This window comes from Schistocerca gregaria, chromosome 7 (assembly GCF_023897955.1).
Source record: "Schistocerca gregaria isolate iqSchGreg1 chromosome 7, iqSchGreg1.2, whole genome shotgun sequence".
NCBI classification, from domain to species: Eukaryota; Metazoa; Arthropoda; class Insecta; order Orthoptera; family Acrididae; genus Schistocerca; species Schistocerca gregaria.
In genome coordinates, this window is record NC_064926.1 from 233,807,281 (window position 1) to 233,824,061 (window position 16,781).

General features: G+C 41.0%; 1 protein-coding gene across 1 annotated transcript in view; it reads left to right on the forward strand.

The window, feature by feature from the left end:
- Nucleotides 1–16,781, forward strand: part of LOC126281884 (myrosinase 1-like) — a 121,775-nt gene that overhangs the window by 80,577 nt on the left and 24,417 nt on the right. The gene's annotated exons all lie outside the window — the stretch shown is intronic.

The following is a 16,781-nucleotide window of genomic DNA, read 5'->3' on the forward strand; positions in this document are numbered from 1 at the left end:
ATGCAGCTGTACTGTATGGTTAAATGATGATGGCGTCCTCTTGGGTAAAATATTCCGAAGGTAAAATAGTCCCCCATTCAGATCTCCGGGCGGGGACTACTCAAGAGGACGTTGTTATCAGGAGAAAGAAAACTGGCGTTCTACGGATCGGAGCGTGGAATGTCAGATCCCTTAATCGGGCAGGTAGGTTAGAAAATTTAAAAAGGGAAATGGATAGGTTAAAGTTTGATAAAGTTGGAATTAGTGAAGTTCGGTGGCAGGAGGAACAAGACTTCTGGTCAGGCGACTACAGGGTTATAAACACAGAATCAAATAGAGGTAATGCAGGAGTAGGTTTAATAATGAATAGGAAAATAGGTATGCGGGTAAGCTGCTACAAACAGCATAGTGAACGCATTATTGTGGCCAAGATAGATACGAAGCCCACGCCTACGACAGTAGTACAAGTTTATATGCCAACTACCTCTGCAGATGACGAAGAAATTAAAGAAATGTATGATGAAATAAAAGAAATTATTCAGGTAGTGAAGGGAGACGAAAATTTAATAGTCGTGGGTGACTGGAATTCGCCAGTATGAAAAGGGAGAGAAGAAAACGTAGTAGGTGAGTATGGATTGGGGCTAAGAAATGAAAGAGGTAGCCGCCTGGTACAATTTTGCACAGAGCATAACTTAATCATAGCTAACACTTGGTTCAAGAATGTTGAAAGAAGGCTGTATACATGGAAGAAGCCTGCAGATACTGACAGGTTTCAGATAGTTTTTATAATGGTAAGACAGAGATTTAGGAACCAGGTTTCAAATTGTAAGACGTTTCCAGGGGCAGATGTGGACCCTGACCACAATCTGTTGGTTATGGACTGTACATTAAAACTAAAGAAACTACAAAAAGGTGGTAATTTAAGGAGATGGGACCTAGATAAACTGAAAGAACAAGAGGTTGTAAAGAGTTTCAGGGAGAGCATAAGGGAACAATTGACGAGAATGGGGGAAAGAAATACAGTAGAAGAAGAATGGTTGGCTTTGAGGGATGAAGTAGTGAAGGCAGCAGAGGATCAAGTAGGTAAAAAGACGAGGGCTAGTAGAAATCCTTGGGTAACAGAAGAAATATTTATTTAATGAAAGTAGAAAATATAAAAATGCAGTAAATGAAGCAGGCAAAAAGGAATACAAATGTCTCAAAAATGAAATTGACAGGAAGTGCAAAATGGCTAAGCAGGGCTGGCTAGAGGACAAATGCAAGGATGTTGAGGCTTATCTCACTAGGCGTAAGATAGATACTGCCTACAGGAAAATTAAGGAGACCTTTGGAGAGAAGAGAACCACGTGTATGAATATCAAGAGCTCAGATGGCAACCCAGTTCTAAGCAAAGAAGGGAAGGCAGAAAGGTGGAAGGAGTATATAAAAGGTTTATACAAGGGCGATGTACTTGAGGACAGTATTATGGAAATGGAAGAGGATGTAGATGAAGATGAAATGGGAGATATGGTACTGCGTTAAGAGTTTGACACAGCGCTGAAAGACCTGAGTCGAAACAACATTCGATTAGAACTACTGACAGCCTTGGGAGACCCAGTCCTGACAAAACTCTACCATCTGGTGAGCAAGATGTATGAAACAGGCAAAATACCCTCAGACTTCAAGAAGAATATAATAATTCCAACCCCAACGAAAGCAGGTGTTGACAGATGTGAAAATTACCGAACTATCAGTTTAATAAGTCACGACTGCAAAATACTAAGGCGAATTCTTTACAGACGAATGGAAAAACTAGTAGAAGCCGACCTCAGGGAAGATCAGTTTGGATTCCGTAGAAATATCGGAACACATGAGGCAATACTGACCCTATGATTTATCTTAGAAGCTAGATTAAGGAAAGGCAAACCTACGTTTCTAACAATTGTAGACTTAGAGAAAGCTTTTGACAATGTTGACTGGAATACTCTCTTTCAAATTCGTAATGCGGCAGGGGTAAAATACAGGGAGCAAAAGGCTATTTGCAATTTGTACAGAAACCATGTGGCAGTTATAAGAGTCGAGGGGCTTGAAAGGGAAGCAGTGGTTGGGAAGGGAGTGAGACAGTGTTGTAGCCTCTCCCCGATGTTATTCAATCCCTATATTGAGCAAGCGGTGAAGGAATCAAAATAAAAATTCGGAGTAGGTATTAAAATCCATGGAGAAGAAATAAAAACTTTGAGCTTCGCCGATGACATTGTAATTCTGTCAGAGACAGCAAAGGACTTGGAAGAGCAGCTGAACGGAATGGATAATGTCTTGAAAGGAGGGTATATAATTAACATCAACAAAAGCAAAACGAGGATAATGGAATGTAGTAGAATTAAGTCGTGTGATGCTGAGGGAATTAGATTAGGAAATGAGACATTTAAAGTAGTAAAAGAGTTTTGCTATTTGGGGAGCAAAATAACTGATGATAGTCGAAGTAGAGAGGATATAAAATGTAGACTGGAATTTGCAAGGAAAGCGTTTCTGAAGAAGTAAAATTTGTTAACATCGAGTATAGATTTAAGTGTCAGGAAGTCGTTTCTGAAAGTATTTGTTTGGAGTGTAGCCATGCATGGAAGTGAAACATGGACTATAAATAGTTTGGACAAGAAGAGAATAGAAGCTTCTGAAATGTGGTGCTACAGAAGAATGCTGAAGATTAGATGGGTAGATCACATAACTAATGAGGAAGTACTGAATAGGATTGGGGAGAAGTTTGTGGCACAACTTGACTAGAAGAAGGGATCGGTTGGTAGGACATGTTCTGAAGCATCAAGTGATCACCAATTTCATATTGGAGGGCAGCGTGTAGGGTAAAAATCGCAGAGGGAGACCAAGAGATGAATACACCAAACATACAGAAGGATGTAGGTTGCAGTAGGTGCTGGGGGATGAAGAAGCTCGCACAGGATAGAGTAGCATGGAGAGCTGCATCAAACCAGTCTCAGGACTGAAGACCACAACAACAACAACAACAACAACAACGAAGACAATAATTTTGTTACTTTTACGTTTACAACAGATCAAATTTATAAGACATGTTAGAAAACAGAGTAGCTTAGCGGAGCTATTTGTAGCACGTCCACTTAGCGACGAGGGTAAGATCGACGAGCCCGATCGCTGTATTTGCGGCGAGTCATCTGATGCAGTCACATGTCCAAAATGTGTCGTCCACTTTTCGGGTATTGCCCCAAATTTGCTGCCCAATGGGTCTTACACTAAATTATTTGTCTCAGTGCCATCTACATAGCTTCAAGGAATTTTAAGCGTTAATAAGGATCACATTGTATAGACCAAGAGCTTGAAATCAACCTTTGATTTACTAAAAGGGAGGACAATTCCATCGAATTAAATCGTACTTCATCTTTCTTTAGACGCAAATGGCTGTGCGTGGTTCGTATTTGCAAAACTTTAAACACTGTTCACAACATAAAATGGTAATACTGATTTGACGACAGAAACATGCAGTAAGTAAACACATTAACCATTGAATAACAGCAACACTGTTAAATTTTTACCATGTACATATTTGAAACTACAGGCAGATATTTTGCCCGTTACTGAACCTGGAATATGTTTGTATGTTCGATATTTGTTGACAGTGTTGAATATGTGCATGAGCGATTTCTTTGAGTGTTCAGAGCAACTACACAAAACTTAATAAAGAATTTTTAATCTCCTTGGGGTACAATTTCATAGAACGTCAGGACAGTAGGTTCACGGTTGTCAACACAAGGACACCGATTATTTGCGTAGCCTTTTGAGAGAACTAAAATACTCGCAATTAACAGATCTGCCTATTAGCCATGTGTACTATGTATCTGAAGTATATTTACCACCATCATTCTCCTATTTTGTCTTTGAAGCACATATTCACTTTTGTAATTCCATATTTACGCTCTGAGCTCCGAGTATACTCAGAGACAGAGACCTTCTGCTGCCTGCGGTACTAGTTATTACGATAAATCACACCACGCCGTGAACTGTGAAAGGAACCCTGGGCGTTGTATCTGAAATAAACACTTATAAAATTGTTCAACGAATCGTTGTTCTCAAAAAGCCCCCGGTGGAAAAAGAACTAAGTACTGGAATACTCCATATTCGGCTTCTTCACTAACGCAGTGGCAGTGCCTTATGCCTTATGGCAGCAAAATATAACTATATTGTCTAAATCTGTATCAGCCACAGAATGCTCATGATAGAGTGGAAACGTGTAATCTTATCTTGCATATCTACATACTTCTCCAGGCTGCTATCCGTACTTGGCCACTGAGATTTCTAGTTTCTTCTCGTTCTGTACTTTTGTTCGATCTCTAAACCAGCGTCAAATTTTTCTATCTACCACAACTTTTCTATCTCTGCTACTATTAAAATTTTCTAACAGCCCTCCGGTTCCACAGTAATGGTGATTTATAAAGTAGGAATTTAATTTTATAAAATTTATCAAGCTGAATTACAGCAATTTATAGCATATAGTAATAAATACTTAGTGAATACTTTACGTTAAAACTAGCTGAGACACTTGGCATTGCCTGGGTATCTATTTATTCCAGTCTTCTGTTAGTCAGTTTCTGTCTTCCTCTCTTTGTGCTTCTCCTCCTCCCCCCCCCCCCCCCCCCTGTATGTCCATCTCCTCTTCCCTACAATCTGTCCATATCCTATTCCCCTCTGTACCTCTGTATCTTGTCCTTCCACCTCTCTCTCTGAGAACGTCTTCTCTCCTCTCTCAACCACTTCCACCCCCCCCCCTCTCTCTATCCATTCCACCTGTTCCTCCTTGTCCATCTGTTCCCCCCTCCCCCCTCTATATGTACCTTCCCCCAACTCTCTGTCAATGGCCACGCCCTCCCCGCTTTATGTCCACCTCCTCATCCTCCCCTCTCTTTGTCCATCTCCTCCACCCCATTCTCTGTCCTTCATCACCTTATCATCATAATGGAGTTTGGTGGATTTTACCTCCACAATATTTATTTGCTGATACTAAGTGCTGTGTCTACCAAGTTTGGTTGATATGGATCGAATGGTTCATAAAGAGATGTGGAACATACCTACATGCATACTTATAATGTACAGAGATTTTGTGAAAAGCGATTCAAAATATCTTTAAAAAGTTCTACCGCCTACCATGAAAGCTGGAACCACCACTTTCTTATCGCCATACTTCTTCACCTTCAATGCCAAGAAATTAAGCATCTTCAAGCAAGTTCGATACTTTCTGCACGTTGGAAGAGCCTTTAACCCGGCAGTCGCTGCTTTCGTGGAGTTGCTCTTAATGTAAAGGAACATATGGAAATAACATCGTCTGTACGTAAACTCTAACATTTTAACGGAATTACATTCGTAACACTGTAGTATAGGGAGACAAAATGTTGTATTCCACTTGGAATTTTGCTCCAGTCTGTTAAAGAAACAGAGGTGTGCGACGGCATCTTATCAGTAAACCAATGCTATCCGTAAGCTAAATTGGAAGGATGGCTCTTGTATAGAGCTATAAAAGGAACTCTGAGACAGAGGTAAAACGTAATAAGTCTCTTACTTTTCATCTGACTATTTGTGATGAACATTTTGTAGACACAGCTCAGTGCTAATTTTTATTGCTTCCCTGTCACGCAGGTTATCACATAGTGAATAAGTATAAAATGAGGCGGCTAATATCACTTCTTCAGCGCACTTAAAATATAAACTCTTGGAAAAACGCGATATCTTCAATAACAAGGCCATTTTGCAGACAAGTGATGTGACGGGTGGTCCACCTTTGTAGAAGTGTATGATAACTTTAGACCAAATGAAGCACACATGTGACAATAAAGGCTGCCGGGATAGTCGGATCAATCCACTGTGTATCCATCTCTGGCAGCAACATAAGCGAGTATTCTTCATGCAAACGATAACAGAGGTGCCTTAGCTTGAATTCAGCTATTGTTCTTGAAGGGTCTGGAGAATGAGGAAGTTCCTACTTCACCGTGTCCCATACGTGTTCAACTGGCGAGAGATCTGTTGTACACCACCGAAAGGCATGTTGTGTCGCTAAAGCCGTATTGTCCTCTTGAAAAAGCCTATCACCTTCCTGTCGAAGAAATGACAATAGCAGGGGATTACCAGCCACGCACTGTATCGGCTACTAACCAGTAGACGCTGCAGAAACACCAAATATGACCACGAGTTGTAAATGAAGGCCCCCACAACTCGAAGCCAGAGGTGGGGCCTGCGTGTCATGGGCGTATACACTCTGGAATAGGCCGCTCACCAAGTCCACGTGTAAATCAATCATTCTCTCACAGACGGAACCTTTTCTCACCACTGGAAACAACTGTCGTTCTACTCTTTCATGACACCAAAGTAGCCATGCTTGGCGGTGTCGAGGTGTGAGTAGCAAGTAGCCTGGTTAGAGGCGCGAGTGATCGTAGTCCTACTGCAAATAGGCGATTCCCTGCGCTCCTGGGTGACACATCAAGTACAAATTGATCCCAAATTTTGTCCCTCGATGATGTTCGGTCGGACATAGCTCGCAGAGTGCGTCGATCATGACGAGCGTCTATATTCCGCGGACGTCCAAAACCTGACCTACGGGTGTGAGACAACACCACAGACCTCTGCTGAAAGCAGCGACTCATCGTCGATCCATGTATCCAAAGTGTGTGGTTGCGCTGATCATTGACTTTCAGTATGATATGTTTTCCTAGTTCTTACAAATGTTTTAGGAAAGTAAACGTTTCGACTCAGCCCCCATCTAATTAAGCTGTAATTTCGCCCACGGCCCATTGTAGCCAAATGCAGTATATATATATGGATATGTACCAGCACATTTTGCTGCTAACATAGTACGACATTTAATGGGCCTATGTGGTCCTAGATGGACTGGGAGAGTGAGGCCTGCACCTAGGTCTACAAGAGCACTTCAGTATTCTGCACGTTTCTGTCTCTGGTCATCTCAAAAGCGAAGCGCACAGCACCCGTGGTCAAACGGTTGAAATACCAGAGCAGTGAAATATAGAGTATTGTAAAGCTTCATGAGGTGATGTGGTGGTATTTGAAGGTACTCATAGTTTACTGCAGGGACGAGTGCAGTACTACACCCTAAAACAAGGATGATACGTGGAATACTATCTTTAATGGATACGATTATACGGTAAACTGTAACATGTAACGCGTTGAAGTAGTATTACACTTCTTGTTCAGGTAGGCATAGCTGTCCTTTAAAATAGTCTCCAGTGCTGTGTAGAACCCGTTGTCAGCGATGTGGATGGAGTAGTATACCGTTAGCAGCGCCTGTACTGTTGATGGTGCGAATGGAGCAGTCTACTGCCTGTCGAATATCGAACAGTTCTGAAGCGAATGCCACGAAGTGGTTCCTTCATCTTCGGAATCAGATCAAAGACACAAGGACTTAAGTTCGGGGAGTATGGTGGATGGTACAATACTTCCCAGTCCCATCGACTGAATAGAGCAGCCACAGCTTGCGCTGTATGTGCCCACGCATTATCGCGCAAAGTGATGGGTGGGTTGCGCATAAAGTGTCGCCGCTTCTTCAGCAAAGCTGGTCGCCGGTGATGCCTCAAAAACGATCAGTAATACTGTGCATTGACGGTCTGCCGTGGAGGAACGTATTGCGTTAGGATAAAACTATCACGGTCTTACACGAGAATCAGCATAACTTTAACCATACTGGGGCTCTGACGCACTTTCAACTTTCGCTTAGATCCATAATAACGCCATTCGTTGGATTGGCGTTTCAGTTTTAGCTCGTACGATGTGGCCCATGTCTCATCCAGTGTTACGATACGGCGTAAGAAAGCCTCTCCTTCGCACTCATAGGGCTGCAAGTGCGTCTGAGCAGTGTCGTAACGCATCCGTTTCTGCATTTCCGTCGTCATGCGGAACCCAACGTGTTACATTTTTTCTCATGCCAAGGCGTTCCTTCAGGACGCGAAGCACAGTCGTATGCGGTAATTCGATTTCGTGGGTGAGCTCACCAATCGTATGGCGTCTATCACTGTCCATTAACGTCAACAGCATGCACCTCTTCTTCAGAGAGGCTAGGACGACCTGCCCGTTGCATGTCTGCCACAGTTTGCCCACATTCGTAGAAGACTTTTACCCAACGTGCCACTGTTCTATACGGCAATGCCGATTCCCCGCACGCCTCTTGAAGACCTTGATGACACTGTCGTGCTGTACGACGTCTGGCACATTCAATCTTGATCCAACTGCGTTGTTCCTGTTTCGAAAACATAGTGACACCGTTACATTAGACAGCTCGCTCACAAGTGACTGTGTTTCGCTCGATTGTCCGCACGCCTGTGACATGGGACGGGCGAGTCCATTTTCTCGGAGATAAACTAGGTATGTCAGCAACGTCTTCTATCAGCGACAATAGAAGATTTCATTGCACAGTGTCTGCACAGCAGTGTTGCCACTATTTAAGTTCCAACCTATGTATAAATGTCTTTGTAGTTAATGCTAAGAAGAGCATTTCACTGTATTAAGCATCGCCCTCTACTGCGTTCAACTTCTTTTAGGACAATGTATGACTGAGGCGCAAAACAATCAATCTGCGAACTCTGAAATTTAACAACCACACATTAGAAATTATCACGCAAACACCACATTTGTGGGCGCACCTTCACTCTAACGTTCTTGCCTTTATTAATAACAGTACGACCTGTATAATTCGAATGAGACTGTAATTGTATCGTAGACTAACTTGAGTTACAGACAGTTAACGTAAGCCTGACATATTACATGTTAGCTAAATTTAGGTAACGTGGCGTAACAGATTTGAAGCTTAGAAGCAGGAATTTTCACAGAAAACTAATTTCAGGCATTTTGCAAACTATAAACAGTGAGTGCTGGGAATATTTCAGATGTGCGTTCTAAAAATAAAAATAAACGACGAGCCACGAAAAATTATTTGAAAGGGGCGATTTTTTTAGAAGAATTGGATGATTTATTCAAGAGAAAGAGCTGCATAAATTGAGCAAATCAATAATGCATTGGCCCACCTCTGGTCCTTATGGCGATGACTGACAGAGTTGTTGGATATACTCCTGAGGTGGGCCCTGCCCATAATGCTCCATACATACTCAGTTGGGGGAGAGATTCAGCGACTTTGCTGGGCAAGGCAGGGATTGGCGAACACGAAGACAAGCAGGGGAAACTCTGGCCTTGTGCAGGCGCGCATTATCTTGCTGAAATGTAAGTCCAGAATGGCTTGCCATGAAGGGCAACAAAACGGGGCGTAGACCGACATACCGCTATGCTGTAAGGTTACGCCGGATGACAATCGAAGGGATCGTTCTATGAAAAGAAATGGCGCCCAGACCGTGACTCGCAGACGTCGCGCCGCATGGCGGCCGGCAGTCAGGTCGGTGTCCCACCTATGCTCAGGGAGTCTCCAGACACGTCTTCGTATTGCTATCTCACTGACTGCAGTAGAATTGCCTTCAGTGGTGAATCCCGATTCTAACTAAGCCCTGATGACCTTACTGTTCCAGAGTAATTTTTATAATTTCAAAAACAGACTGCAACACACATAAAGTGAATGCTGTCACTTCGGAATGGAACGAGACAGTGAATTACACTTCTGTTACCGCCTTAGCTAGAGGCAGATGTCTGAAAAGTGTTCCCGGATATAACATTCTGCCCTAATAAAAAGGCTACGCCAAGACCAAACTTCTACTCAGGAATATCGATAGAATGTAAAGCAAAAAGCTGCAATCGTAGAGGTTAATTCCATAAGTTGATAAATATACTACACTACTGGTCATTAAAATTGCTACACCAAGAAGAAGTGCAGATGATAAACGGGTATTCTTCGGACAAATATATTATACTAGAACTCACATGTGATTACATTTTCACGCAATACGGGTGCATAGATCCTGAGAAATCATTACCCAGAACAATCACATCTGGCCGTAATAACGGCCTTGCTACGCCTGGGCATTGAGTCAAACAGAGCTTGGATGGCGGGTATATGTACAGCTGCCCATGCAGTTTCAACACGATACCACATTTCACCAAGAGTAGATACTGGCGTATTGTGCGGTGCCAGTTGCTCGGCCACCGTTGACCAGACGATTTCAATTGCTGAGAATCGATAAAATCGTGCAGGGAGTAAGAAACCTGGCGATGAACATAGACGTTTTTACTAATTTGTTTCTTTTTTTTTTAATTATTTATTTAAGCTGATCTGACTGGAGCCATTACGTCCCCCTAAAATCAGAGTAGGATTTCACATTTACAGTACCGTTTTACACCATAGTTACAAAACAAATAAAAATTTCAATATGAAAAATGGTATTAAAAAGATATGAATATCCGAAAGTGCTAGTGTGAGGAAGTTATTCTGACTGAGCTAATAAAGGTAATGCTGGCAGTAGTTGAACTACTGCAGCTGCTGACAATAATGATAATAATAATTGTAATAATAATAATAATAATAATATGCCTCCGGTATGTTCTGCCAGTCGTAAAAGGCGACGAAAATAACAAACCACTAATAGGGGTAACCCCCATTTTAGTGTGATTAGTTGGTTCAGGACAGAACTAATGAAGCCTCGGACAAGCGCTGTCATGGTCGGGGACGACGCTTCAACCCTATGTCCATCCGCAACGGTAGCGACACTGCTAGCCTCACGGAAAATGATTTAAACCCAAATAGAGGCGTTTTTCAGGATATGCTTCCTGCAACCACTCTAGAAGGAAAACAAAGACAGAGGATGAGATGGTCAGATGAAGTTAACTGACACCTCATGTTCTGTAATTACCAAGCAACAAACTTAGGAACCAACACAACTGGATATAGATCACAAATATACACAACATTTATTACCAGATACCCAGAATTAAAATTTTTAAGAGGACAACGACTAGCTGATCAGATCTGTGTAATAATAAAAAATAACAGGATACCCCAGTCAGAATTAGAAAACATCAAACAACAAGTACAACAAATACTGGAACAAAATAATGTGCATTCAGAAGAAGAAGAAAATACCGTAATGGACTCAAACATCCCAGAGCAAATAAACAAAGAACAACACGCATCAATTAAACAATCAGAGGAAAACGAAATCTTAAGACAGCCACCAGAACAAGCACAAATAGAACAAAAAGTGACACATGTGTTAGATATAGAAGAAAAATTTCAGCTGACTTACATAGAATACAAAGACAGAAATACAGACATTACACTATTCTTGCATAGACCACCAAATAACCCACAAGTAGAAACAACAATAACAACTATCAACACAATCACACACAACAGAATAAATGAAAATACTACTATGGAAGAGTTACAACTACTGGTTTATATAGGAGCACTCACTACACTAAATATACACACTAGGAAGAGATCAGAACCAACCAACACACAGAAGAAACCCACACAACCAGCATGGCAACACAGGCTACACATCAGAACAGAAAAACTGAGAAAAGACATCAGACAGCTAACACAATTTATAAGAAATGAAATATCAGACTAAAAATGAAAAAGGTTAGATAACATCTCACAACAAGAAGCGAAAGAGCAGTTAGATGAAAAGATGCAGAAATTACAAGCATCAGCCAAACGACTTAGAAGATACAAAAAAAGTGAAAATAGAAGGAAACAAAACCAAACATTCAACACAAACCAAAAGAAATTTTACCAGACAATAGATAACACACACATTAAAATACACAATGCACGAAACATAACAGACATGGAACACTTCTGGAGCAACTTATGGTCAAACCCGGTATAACATAACAAACATGCACGGTGGATACAAGCAGAAACAGACACATACAAGATGATACCACAAACGGCTGAAGTGATAATTTTGCAACATGAAGTCACTCGAACAATTAATTGTATGCACAATTAGAAAGCCCCTGGAAAAGATGAAATAGCAAATTTCTGGCTAAAGAAGTTCACCTCAACACATTCACATCTACCTAAATTATTTAACAGTTACATTGCATAGACCACCAAATAACCCACAAGTAGAAACAACAATAACAACTATCAACACAATCAAACACAACAGAATAAATGAAAATACTACTGTGGAAGAGATAGAACTACTGGTTTATATAGGAGCACTCACTACACTAAATATACACACTAGGAAGAGATCAGAACCAACCAACACACAGAAGAAACCCACAAAACCAGCATGGCAACACAGGCTACACATCAGAACAGAGAAATACCCTTACACATAGACTAACTTATCTGAAACCTAAAGATCAAGCAGGCACAGTAAACCCAGCAAAATGTCACCCCATAACATGCCTACCAACAATATACAAAATATTAACTTCTGTCATTACACAGAAATTAATGACACATACAACACAGAACAAAATTACAAATGAAGAACAAAAAGGCTGTTGCAAAGGAGCACGAGGATGTAAAGAGCAAACTGATAATAGATGCAGAGGTGACATATCAAGCTAAAACTAAACAAAGATCGCTAAAACAAAGATCGCTACACTACGCATACTTTGATTACCAAAAAGCTTTCGATAGTGTACCGCACTCATGGTTCCTACAAATATTGGAAATATACAAAGTAGATCCCAAATTGATACAGTTCCTAAACGTAGTAATGAAAAATTGGAAAACCACACTCAATATCCAAACAATTTCAAATAATATCACATCACAGCCAATACAGATTCAGCGTGTAATATACCAAGGAGACTCATTAAGTCCTTTTTGGTTCTGCCTTGCCCTGAACACACTCTCCAACATGCTAAATAATACAAATAATGGATACAATATTACTGGAACATACCAACACAAAATCACACATTTACCATACATGGATGATCTAAAACTACTGGCAGCAACAAATCAACAACTCAACTAATTACTAAAGATAACAGAAGTATTCAGCAATGATGTAAATATGGCCTTTGGAACAGACAAATATAAGAGAAATAGCATAGTCAAGGGAAAACACACTAAACAAGAAGATTACATATTGGATAACAGCGACTGCATAGAAGCGATGGAAAAAGCAGATTCCTATAAATATGTAGGATACAGACAAAAATAGGAATAGATAATACAAATATTAAAGAACAACTAAAAGAAAAATATAGACAAAGACTAACAAAAATACTGAAAACAGAATTGACAGCAAGAAACAAGAGAAAAGGTATAAATGCTTATGCGATACCAATATTGACCTTCTCATTTGGAGTAGTGAAATGGAGTAACACAGACCTAGAATCACTCAATACACCTACACGATCACAATGCCACAAATATAGAATACATCACATACATTCAGGAACAGAAAGATTCACATTAAGCAGAAATGAAGGAGGAAGGGGATTTATCGACATAAAAAACCTACATTATGGACAGGTAGACAATTTAAGAAAATTCTTTATAGAACGAGCAGAAATACACAAAGCAATCACTCAAATAAATACATCGGCTACACCATTGAAATTTCATAACCACTTCTACAACCCTTTAGATCACATAACATCAACAGATACGAAGATATCGTCGTCGTGCAAGACAGACAGTCTACAAGACCACCGAGAACTTCGAATTTGCTACAACAGCTGGAGACAAGAAGAACCGTATTCCAGTTAAGTCTGTCGCTGCTCAAGCCCTGCTCTCCAGCTGTTGTACCAAATTCGATGTTCTCGATGGTCTTGTAGGTGCTTTTCGCACCTACCATATTTCTGAACTAGCTAATAAGGATTTTGGTAAATCAGCATATGTCTCGGCTTCTTCTTTGTCCTTATATACACGTAACACGAGGAAAATATCTGTCAATGAGTCTGTATTTATATGGGTTAAAGGAAGAAGCGACAGACTTGACTGGAATGCGATTCTTCTTGTCTCCGGCTGTTGTGACGAATTCGATGTTCTCGATGGTCTTGTAGACTGTCTGTCTTGAACACTACTTTGGCAAGTACCTGTATCATCTAACACAGCCACACATCGATTAAGACGCATCCAACACATGGCTAAGAAAAGGCAATATATACAGTGAGACGGAAGGATTCATGATTGCAATACAGGATCAAACAATAAACACAAGATATTACAGCAATAATATTATTAAAGATCCCAATACCACAACAAATAAATGCAGACTTTGCAAACAACAAATAGAAACAGTAGATCACATCACAAGGGGTTGTACAATACTAGCAAATACAGAATACACCAGAAGACATGACAATGTAGCAAAAATAAGACATCAACAACTTGCCATACGATATAAACTAATAAAACAACACGTTCCCACATACAAGTATGCACCACAAAATGTACTGGAGAATGATGAATACAAATTATACTGGAACAAAACCATTGTAACAGATAAAACAACACCACATAACAAACCTGACATGATACTCACCAATACAAAGAAGAAATTAACACAACTAATCGAAATATCCATACCCAATACAGCAAATATACAGAAGAAAACAGGTGAAAAAATTGAAAAATACATCCAGCTGGCTGAGGAAGTCAAGGACATGTGGCATCAGGATAAAGTTGACATTATACCAATTATATTATCAACTACAGGAGTCATACCACACAATATCCACCAGTACACCAACGCAATATAGCTACATCCAAACGTATATATACAACTACAGAAATCTGTAATTATTGATGAATGTTCAATTACTCGAAAGTTCCTAAATGCAATGTAACATATACCGTACAGTTAAAAGGAAGTCACGCTTGATCAAGGTCCGCGTCACTTTCCTTTTTTAACCAGACATAACGTCTGAGAAAGAAAAGAAACAATGATAGCAATAATGATAGTGGCAGGTATAAGAAACATTTGTAGGTGTAAAAATAGATGTTTTCTCATAGAGGGAGCTCTGCAGAAAGGAAAGGTTAAGAATACTGGGAAATGAGGAAATCTGGTTGATTTACAGGGAACGTGTGCGTACAGGGAAAATAGCAATGGTTCGAAAATGGTTCAAATTGCTCTCAGCACTATTGGACTTAACATCTGAGTCATCCGTCCCCTAGACCTAGAACTACTTATACCTAACCAACCCAAGTACATCACACACATCCATTGCCAGTGGCAGGATTTGGACCTGCTACCATAGCAAGAGCGCGGTTCCGGACTGAAGCGCCTAGAAGCGCTCGGCTCCAGCGGCCGGCGAAAGTAGTAATCCTTATTGTTGCTTTAGAAGGTATGTCATTATCCGTCTTCTGAAGCTGTACATGTTATTCAGTTCTCTAATGTAATGCTGGAGGTTATTCCAGAGTCGGGTCCCTAGTAATGAGAAGGACTTCGGGGAAGTGGCTGAACGATGGAGCGGATTTTGCTCTTAAGCGAGATGGACTTCCTGCCGTGTTGTTTAGACAAAAGCGTTAATGTCAAGGAGCGATATGAAGGACAATGTTTACTGATAACACAATAGAGAAAACAGACGGTATAGAAATCTCTGCGTTTGTCTGCACGCAGCCAGGATAGCTGTGCTTATGGTGGTGAAATATGATCAAAGAGGAGAACATCACAGATGTAACGAATACAGGGTTTCATGAACAGTTCCAGGCGTCGTTAGCTTTCCAGAGAAAAGCGTTGCAGGATAACACCTATGTCATCAATAAAGAAATATTTGTGTTTGTATGCAAGGCCGTTTTTGACGTCAAGAAGGGAGAGCTTTTTATATTTTTGTAGGTCATGGAGAGATGGTGTCAGTCTTTTCGCTAACTGCACTTAAATGCCCAGTCCAATTTAGATTTTCATCTATTATTACTCCTACACTATTTTGCTGAAGAAGAGAAACTCTTCTTTACGTATTACCTCTTCAATGGGACACCTTTTCTTTTCCAACGATGGATGACTACTCCGAGGCCTTGGTCGTAGAAGTCTGTACTTCGGCTGTTCAAGAAAGGCCCAAACTGGAAAGTAACTCCTAATAATCGTAGAAATTCAGAAGACTACGTTGGGTGAAGTAAAGTAGCGTGTGTCACTGAGTCCTATGCAGAGTGATATGGCGTTTCGTCTCGCAGCAAACCGCACCATTAGACAGCTTCTCTCTCACTTCATTATGACAGCATACCTTAACCTAACTAGAACATTCCGTTCGTATGCTGTTATGGCACTGAAGAGTATATTCTGCCACGTTCATACACGTGTCCCAGAAAATATCCAGCTTGCCCGAAGATGGCTCGGTCTTCACCTTTTTCGGTAAAGGTAGTTCCACATGTTTCCACTGCTTTCACTGCTACTTCGTCTCGGAGTCATAGTGATATTTCAAGCGCTCGTCCACTGTGATTAGGCGGCCCAAGATGTCTCTTGGACTGGCGTTACACGGCAACAACATTTCCGCTACCGTCTCCTTACGGCGGGCTTTTTCAATGGGTGTGAGCGGGATGATACCCAGCGGGCGGCGATCTTTTTAGTCTTAAAAATAACTAGTAAGATGTTGAAAATTTATCCGCGAGTTTTTTTCCACTGTCGTCTCCACCGTGATACCGTGATCTTCAGACACCAGGATCTCCTCGTCCGGTTCGCGGTTCTTCAACGAGGGATGGTCTGCTACTTCATTCTCTTTCCTTCAGGTTTGTTTTACCACTCTAGAAGCGTCTGCAGCACCTAACCACCGCGATATTGTCTTACACTTCCACTAACCGAGCAGACATTGTTGCAACGTTTCCCCAATTCAAATGTAGAAATGAGTTACTTTGGAATACTCCACTTTATCAAAAGTCTAGGCCCACCGGCTGCTGTGGCTGAGCGGTTCAAGGCACTTCATTCCGGAACCGCGCTGCTGCT